Below are 6000 nucleotides of genomic sequence, written 5' to 3' on the forward strand. Positions count from 1 at the left end.
TCTATGGACTCCCCAGCCAGAAAGACAACATACTTGCATAGGATGGTCAACTAGCAATGATGACTTAAGGCTGAATCAAACATTACACACACTTGAACAAAATAACCACTTCTCCCCATCGCTGTCACATGCAAGGTTGCCTTGCAATCCTCTGGTGAAATCCACAGTCTGTAAACAGAGGATAAACCCACTTCACCAGACTCTCATAAGCTTCTAGACTAAAGCATGATTAATTGTGGAATCAGAGGAGGAATGGCACTGGTAAAAGAAGACAGAAGACAGAATCTGTGTTTCCAGAGGATGGCTCAAGTACAACTAAGAGAGGAAGGATGTGGCTGGGATGCATCATCTGCTCACAGCTGCTGACAGAGAGCCCAGACCCAGCCTCCAGGCAGCACTTCACCTGCCTGCCTGGACAGATCTTTGCTCTGGAATGAGAAAGAAGTTTGTGATCAGGAAGCTCACAACATTCAGAGAGACTCCTCACCAGGGCTGCTCTACAAGGACAGGAAGGACCCTTCAGGTTTTCAGGGGAGTTAATTGCTTACCTTGACCTCCAACACAGTTCTACACTGATAAAATTTGAATTCCTACACTTCACCTTTTATTAACTGCTCTGCTTATGGGAGTCATCACCTTGTTTCTACTTACAATTGAGTTTCTGTTGTAGGGTAGCTGAGACAGTAGTTACTGACTTAGCAGCTATCAACCTCTGCAGTATAATTTTGCTGCATGACTCATGGCAGGTGAGTAGTAAGTCCAGTAATAAATTTCAGTCCCTTCTCAGCACTTGTGTGTATCATACCACTGCTGCAACTACACACAGCACCCAGTTGGCTGAACTGAACGTTTGGGAGGGTCTGAACCTGCCCTGGTAAGATACTTGTAAACTGAGGGGTGTTTCTTCACAACTCCCATGCCCAAGGGGACTGCAGAAACCAGGCGGGAGGTCAGATGTTTGGGGAGCTGCACGTGGGAATGGACAACATTTTCCAGGAGTGCAGTGGAGGTCAGTCTGCCTGTGCACCAGTTCACCTGTGATGCTCTGCTCTGGGGAGTGCTTCCCTGCCTTCCACCCCACCAGCCTCTTGCAGTGCCTATGGGTACCTGGGCAGTGAGCAACACACACAAAGGTCTCCCAGGAAGGCGTCAGCTCCAGCCTTAGTACCATCAATCGCCTTGGTCTGCCTGAATAGTTCAGAAGTTGTTTCATGAGGTGTGATGCAGTGCTGGGGCAGCTCATATTTGCAATGATATCCCTCGTGCCACAGGGGCTTTGAACACTGTCTAGACTCACCAAAAGCCATGTATATAATGCTAAGTTTTTATATGCTGTGCAAAAGATTGCTTGATGGATTAGATTATGGCCATGAGTGATCTGCAAGCTGGCAGCCAGCACATCAGCAAATGGTCTGTGCCCGTTTATTGCCTACATCTGAAGAAAGGTAGATACTACAATGGAAAAGATGTGAGAAAAGAGGTAGAAAATGGGAGAAAGCAGAGCAGTTTCGTCCTGCCTGCCTGGACAGACTGAGCAGAGCAGAGGGGCTGCAGGCATTGCCACAGGCTACCTGCAATCCAGGTGACCATGGGCAAATGGGACTAAAATATGTGCAAACAGCACCCCTGACAAATGATATGTAGCAGGGAACAGTCCAGTCACTAGGTGGCACACCAGGATCATCACATCAGACCAGCATCCGTCGGGAGGAGAGGAAAGCAAGCAAAACAACCCCATGCACAAATTAACAAGCAATCATTTGGGGCTGGTGTGCTTAGAATGAGCCATTTCTGTACACACACATAGAGCAAAACCGTCCAACAACTAGAGAAATAAAATGTAAATGGGCAGACAAAGTTTGTTCGCTCAATCAAATTCTGCCTGTGCTTCTGTACTATTTCTAAGTGACAGTGAGTAAGGTGGGGGAGGCCCACTCATGAGTGGAGTGCAAAGCACAGAGGGCAGTAGAGGTGGCTATTGCCCCAGGGAATGCAGTTACCAGCTCTTCCAAGAGTTATGCCTCCTCTTGTGTGTGAAGAGAGCTTCTGGGTTTTGCTTACAGCAGAAAAGGTCAAGCAAAGTTCAGAGAGAAGTTTCTTGCAGCAGATAAAGACTTGTCTGCTTCCCAGATGGAGGTGGAGTGACGGACAGCGGCAACAGGCTGACATTACCTAATGCAAAAAGGAGTTCAAGTGTGGTTATTTGTAGGGAGAAGAAAGAGTGATAGAAGGGTGATAGCATCGATCCTGGGGCAAGTTTTCTCTAGGCTGGAGCTAACACAGCAACACAAGCTAAAACCAGCTAAGGTATACACAAGGAGGAGCTAGAGAGAGACCTACATTTTGACAGAGGCCCAGCTACCGTTGTGTATTGTTCTGCTACTGTAGATCAGTACAAGCAGTTCACTTTTGAAAGCATTGAGGACTATATCATGGCCAACTGTGCTAACTCTTCTGGACACTCACAGGGTCTGCAGGACTTGCCATCCAGCACCGAGCGCACCTCAGGCTCTCTGAGAGTTTGCAGGGACTCAGCAGTGCAGACACCGGTTCACCCCCCAGCGCCCCTTGAGCAATGGTTTCGCTGAGAATTTAGCCCAGACCGAAGAGAGAAGCCAGATCTATATCTAGGAACACAGAAATGCAGAAGAATGTAGTTCATCAGCTCAGATACTAATGAGAACATGAGCAGACAAACGGCTTTCTTCCAAACCAGCTAGTGCCAAAACTCTCCATTCAGACACTCAGTCTGATGCCAAGAGCACATAACTCTGCCTAGCTGAGAATCTGAACGACAACACATCTGTGTTAATCAGCCAAAAGTCAACAGGGAAGTTAAACAATACAAAGTGATGGCTGTTGTGTGAAGTAGAGGTTCATGCACTGGCATAAACCTCTCCTTTTTCAGTAGCGTGGTACCAAATCCTACCCATGCTGCAGTGACGCTGCGCGGTGGCTAGTACGGGGCAGAGTCTTGCTCAGAGCTTTATGCTTAGCTTCTCACAGGCATCTAGCAGCTTCAAGCAGATATTAATGCCTCTCCTCTGTCCCAAATCACTGTAAACTGGGGTTATTGATGCGTTCTGTGGTGTATGGGCTGTGTCTTACCCAGGGGGATGAGCCATGACTCAGCAATTGGGAAACAGCCTTTGTGAGAGTGGAAGCACATAGATAAACCATTTACACGGGATATATGATGGAGAACGTGAAAAAAGTAGGGGATAATAAGTACACAGAAAGTGGCATTATGGCACTGAGACATGGTTTTCTCACTAAACTAATTTCTCTAATGGCGAATGAGTTAAAAGTTCATTTCAGGCACTATGCAAAATCCCTTGCTAGTTTTTGTGGTTTAATGAGGGTTTTCCTTTTTTATCTGCTTTGTTACTATAGGAAACAGCCACTCAACAAGCAAAGAAAACTCTTCATACAGGAGGAAGCAAGAAAATATTATGCACAGCAGACTATGACGTGCCTGCAAGTCACACACTGGGAATATAAACAAATTCCTCCTAATGTTTTCCTGCAACAAGGATCTTAGGGATTACTTGTAGCAACAGCAGCTTTAAAAAACAAAGACTAAACAAAACCTGGAAAGACTATGGTTTTAAGACAACTGTCTTTTTTTTTTTTTTTTAAGAGAGATTATCAGACCTTAAGTGCAGGTTATATATGTGTTCTCTTTATGACATTAACTCTCTTCACTGAGTTAATCAGGTCAAGCATCTGCATGTGACAGTTTTGATGTATGGGGAAACAATAAGCAAATTGGTGAAGGTAGGCTATAATGATTACAGGCACTGTAGATACGTAAAACATGTTAATTTTGAATTAATTAGTTGTTTTATCCCCGAGGGTTTCCATTAAGGGTCTTAGTAACAACTATATGGTGTTGCCCATATGTAGCTTCTCCAGTATTCACTAATCCAAATCTTTAGCTTGATGGTGGTGGTTACAGCTCTCAAAGCTCTGTAGATATCTGGTCCAAGCAGCCATGTGTGCATGGTACCACCGCAATCACTACCAAGACATTTGGACCTGGACCACTGTAAAATCTGAACACAGATCTCTTTAGTCTCACATACATTCAGCCACACCTTGAAAGAAGCTCTGAAGCTGTCCCAGCAACATAAAGTATTCAACAGCTTTTGGCACAGGAAAAATCATCAGCTGAAATGAGGAAATCTAACGCTGCAAAGCAGCACAGGCTGCAGGAGCTTGTGCTGGGATTTACCCAGGACACTTGTCCCAAGTTTCCCTCTCCCATGAAGCGGTTCATGTTTTGTCACCCGAAAGGAATTACTTCCTCTGGCAATACCTCTGTTTGTGCTGCTCTGACCCCAAATGGCCTCTGCAGCCCCAGAAATGCTCTGGGACAGGGACATTTCAGGGCAGTTTACTGAAAAGCTAAGCACCACCAAGCCCACATACCTTGGAAATGCAGGCAGGCCTTGGCATGTGGTGTTAACGGCACAGACCCAGATCCCTGCTGTCCTGGGTGACTTCATAAAGTGCTAGTTCTGGCACTGCACTCAAAAAAGCCAGGTGAAGAAAGAAGCATCGTCTTGAGAGCTCTTCCCCTCCCTCTTCCACTTGTCCTCTCATGTAGACAACACTGTCTCTTCTTTCTTCCAGGTGCTTCATAGCCCCAGTCAGTGGGGAGGGAATATAGCAAGAATTAAGTTTAATTATTTTAGTTGCTCAAATAAAACAGAAGCGCCTGCTGATAGGGCAGAAAGGGAAAGGCACTGAATTTTCAGGAATTAAACCTGGTGCCAACCCACAAAGGAGAAAAATCCCACTGCTTTCCAGGGCACAGCACACTGTGTTGGCAAATGCAGAGACATACTTATGGGCTTTGCTCTCCAGGGAGCTTCGTTTGTGAACATTTTTTTGCATTTATAGGAGTTCAGGGTATTTTTATCTAGCAGTCTATTCCTGTTGGGATGCAGATCCTTATCTTTATTCTAAAAGCAGCATTGCTATATGATAACCAGAAAAATATCTGAATGTCATCTCTGCTTCTGGAGTCAGAATTAGGAGCAGTTTGGATGTCCAGTGGCAACTGCAAATGATAATAAGTGGGTGACATGAAGCTCTTCATTTGAGCTGAAAGCCCAGCGTGTTCTCTTTAACACACACAGCTCACTCCATACTGGAGAATGTTTCTGAAAAAGAAACAATTTTACCACCTTGGACATAAAGGAACAACAAACTATAAAAAGACCAACTTTAGTACTGGACATTTACATGTAAGTGTTTACAACTTAGAGACTGTGAGTAAACTTGACTTGCAACAATATTGCAAGTTGCATTTGCATAACAAACAATGTAGTCTAAAAAGTGGTACGTTACTCCAGGCTTAATTGCCACCTCTTAGATGAATGTATCTACCTGCTGCAATATGATTGATTGTTAAATTGTGATAAAATGCAACATTATGAAATGGAGGCATTCTGCAGGGATAATTTTACCATTACCACCGCAAAGAATTTATATATATATATATATACACACATATATATATACGTATATATATATACACACATACATATATATTTGAGTTTTTCACTTGATTCTTTCTGCTTCTAGTCTTCTTCAGAAAAAAAAGATCCTTTTGAGCTGTTGGACATACCAAGTCACCAGAACAACTGGATAGGACTGGCAGGAATTTTCCCTGTATTACCTTACTTGACACGCTGTGTTTCGTGTTTAATGTAATGTTTGTATCCTTATCATAATATGACATTACAATTAAAGTAGCATCTGGACAGTAATCTTCAGTGCAGCATGGGAGGGAAACATTGTTTCAGCCCAAAGAGAAGCTAAAAAGATGGGAGGAAGTGAGGAGAGATGTTTATGGCTTTTACAGGCTGTTTGGACAGCAGAACTCTCAGGAGATTTTTGCAATACAGATACAAAGCTTTGAGCCAGGAAGGAAGAAGGAGGCGTGTTTAACCACTTTTTGAGGCTAGGACGCTATTTTCCATAAAACAGAGT

The sequence above is a fragment of the Patagioenas fasciata genome, chromosome 10 (genome assembly GCF_037038585.1).
Source record: "Patagioenas fasciata isolate bPatFas1 chromosome 10, bPatFas1.hap1, whole genome shotgun sequence".
NCBI lineage: Eukaryota > Metazoa > Chordata > Aves > Columbiformes > Columbidae > Patagioenas > Patagioenas fasciata.